The sequence below is a fragment of the Dipodomys spectabilis genome, unplaced genomic scaffold, assembly GCF_019054845.1.
Source record: "Dipodomys spectabilis isolate Male_0828 unplaced genomic scaffold, ASM1905484v1 ptg000094l, whole genome shotgun sequence".
Taxonomy (NCBI): domain Eukaryota; kingdom Metazoa; phylum Chordata; class Mammalia; order Rodentia; family Heteromyidae; genus Dipodomys; species Dipodomys spectabilis.
The window spans coordinates 3,222,062-3,225,471 of NW_024870771.1; the positions used below are offsets into that span (position 1 = coordinate 3,222,062).

The 3,410-nt window shown below is 41.3% G+C and overlaps 1 pseudogene; it reads left to right on the top strand.

Moving 5' to 3' along the window:
* Positions 1-1,754: 1,754 nt before the first annotated feature.
* On the top strand, positions 1,755-2,558 carry LOC122112405 (annotated as a pseudogene).
* Positions 2,559-3,410: the final 852 nt, after the last annotated feature.

A 3,410-nucleotide genomic window follows, 5' to 3' on the forward strand; every position in this document is an offset into this window, starting at 1 on the left:
CCCAAAGAAACACAGGTCCCATGGTTTCCCTTATTTGCAATAACTAGTATATGTCTGAGACAAGCAGAAACGGTCACAAGCTATGTACATATGACCAGATAAGATGATATTAAGTAAAAGGAACCCCAAGATAGGGACACAAGTGTTTTTTTTTTCTTTCTTGCTATTGTTTCTAATGTATTCATAATGTACCAGGTGATTTTATTGTCTTTTTGTATGTTCCTCCTCCATAGTATAACCCCTGTTTTCACTGTATTTGATGTCAGTGCCCTGCATCTTGTATATACACTTTTCTAATTTGGGGAAGGGAAAGGAAAGAAAAATGCTTAAATAGGTTGACCCAGTGTAACAATCAGATGCACAAGATACTATGTTGAAAACTTAATTTACAATTTAGGCCGGAGCTGGGGAAGGATGGGAGGGTGGGAGGGATAGCGGGGAGCAGTATAGTTGTGGAGGTGGGAGGGAAGGGATGGTAGGGGAAAACAAAGGAGGAGGCAACAATGCTTGATAGGAAATGTACACAATTACCTTGCTCATGTAACTGTAACCCCTCTATGCAGTATTTTTATGATAAAAAACGTATTAAGGGCTGGGAAGGTGGCTCAGTGGTAGAGCGCTTGCCTTGCATGCATGAGGCCCTGGGTTCGATTCCTCAGCACCACATAAGCAAAAAGAAAAAAGCCGGAAGTGGTGTTGTGGCTCAAGTGGTAGAGCGCTAGCCTTGAGCTGAAGAGCTGAGGGATAGCGCCCAGGCCCAGAATTCAGGCTCCACTACCGGACCCCCCAAAAAATAAAAGTATTTAAAAAATCTCCAATTGTATATATGGTTGCATATGAGAAGGTCCATCTTTTCTCTAACTCTGTGGGCATCTTGCAATACTGAATGATTTGATTTTTATGAAGTTCTTGATGGCTTTTCTTAAATTCTATATTAAGTTCCATTCTTCATCTACTGACACACCTCTTTTGGATTGAACTCAGACTTTGTGCATGCTGTGTATTCATTCCACCACTAAACTACTCTCTCCAGTCCCATATTCAGCATCTGACCAATTTCTTTATTCAATGGTCTTAACATTTCTCAGTACTTCCATAGTCATATTTTATAATTCTTATGGGGCCTAAAATCACCAACATTGTTTTCAAGAGCCACAGATTTTCAAACTAAGCTTTGAAACTTTTTTCTCATGCTTGAACACAAATTCCCTGAAATTCTGTTAATCCAAAACATGAGTTCTTTCTGATCTTGCCATAGCTTCTTAGAAAACCATTTTTTCTCTTAAATATTCCCACCTTCAGCAAGTACCAGATCACATTTGCAGTGATGATTATGAAGTTTGATTTTTAGCATGGCCATTGAAAACATGGTAGTATATATAAATTTTTATTCTCTGTACTTGCAATAAACCATTGGAAAATGAAATTAAAATGCCATATAGAATAAGAGCTAAAAAATAAAGAGAACTAAGTCTAGAAAAAGATGCTCAATGCCTCTATGTTGAAAACTATTGTATAATACACAAAACAATCAATTTCTACATCAGTAGAAAAATTCGTTATATTCAATTGACAATATTGTTAGTGTCAATTTTTCCAAATTAGTCTATAGTCAGCAAGCCTCAATAGAACTTTTAGTTAGAGGTTAAAATATGATCCTAAAATATTTGTGCAATTATCTAGAATCACCAAGAGTATTTTGAAGAAATTAAAAAAGTGGCCTAACCATAAAGTTAAAATTTTTGTGTGGAAGTATGGCATCGAGGAGAATGGAGACCAAACCTGTAATAACCTGTCTCAAAACCCTCCTCATCATCTACTCCTTCGTCTTCTGGATTACTGGGGAGATCCTGTTGGTCGTTGGAGTCCGGGGAAAACTTAACGCTGGGCACCTATATCTCTCTAATTGCTGAGAACTCCACCAACGCTCTTTACGTGCTCATTGGAACTGGAACCACTATCGTTGTTTTGGGCCTATTTGGTTGCTTTGCTACATGCCATGGTAGCCATGGATGCTGAAACTGTATGCCATGTTCCTGTGCCTGATGTTTCTGGCTGAGCTTGTAGCTGGCATTTCAGGGTTTGTGTTTCGTCATGAGATCAAGGACACCTTCCTAAGGACTTATACGGATGCCATGCAGAACTACAATGGCAATGATGAGAGGAGCCGTACAGTGGACCATGTGCAGCGCAGCCTAAGCTGCTGTGGCGTGCGGAACTACACCAACTGGAGCACCAGCCCCTACTTCCTGGAGCATGGCATCCCCCAAGTTGCTGCATGAATGAAACTGATTGCAATCCACAGGATCTACATAATCTGACTGTGGCTGCCACCAAAGTTAACCAGAAGAGATGTTATGATCTGGTGACCAGTTTCATGGAGACAAACATGCGGATCATCGCTGGAGTGGCGTTTGGGATCGCATGCTCCCAGTTTATTGGCATGCTGCTGGCCTGCTGTCTGTCCCGTTTCATCACGGCCAATCAGTATGAGATGGTGTAAAGAGAAGTCTTTCAAGACCCGTGGAGTAAGAGATCTGTTCTGAAAAGGAACGGCTACAATCTCTGAAAGACTTCCAAAGAATGTTAGAGCACAGTACATGATACACTTAACCTGCTCCCACAACTCCCTACCCTCAACCCCACTCCCTGCGTGCAACTGACTCTCCTACCCAGTCTCTGCTCCACCTTTCAGCCCGCATCATGTGTAGTGTCTACCTTGTGAAGCCCTGTTGTGCCACAGCTTGTAGCTAGATTTAGTGAACCCCCACCCTGTGCATGCCAGCTCCTCCACGTGTACCTGGTCCCACTGCAGTTCATCGTAGGTGACTGGTTATCATCATTGGCCCCTTGGGGCCCTGCGTGTAGTATGGGAGGCTCCTGCTAGTCCCTCACCGTGGTCTGTAAACGCCATGCACCTTTACATAGAGATGATACCTAACTGTTCTTTTGGCTTAATCTCATTTGGTTTGGTTTTCCCTTTACTAAGGCTCTTTCCTACCTTCTTTAGGCTGCCTAAGACAAGTAAGGAGGAACTTCAGTAGTTGTTCATGAGGAAGAAAAAAGCATGTGTCATGCATGATGGAAATTGTTGAGCAGTAGGTGGCCTCCTTGCTCATTATTGTTCCATGCCTGGGTATGTAGAGACAATTAGTTCACCTCCTCCCCTGAGTTAAAACTTATATGTAGTCCTGTTACAAAGCTGTCCTGTTGCTTCCAGTGAAAGCAATGATATTACTTTTGATTTTTCCCCCAATTAATTGCTGTTGTGTTATTTTACTTCTTTCTGTATTGTTTTCTTGCATTGACATTATAGACTTTGAGGACCTCATGAGATCAGTTTAAAAAGGAGTATGACGGGCGGAACAGAAGTCAAAATATTTTTTTAAAGATCTTAAAAAAAAATAAAT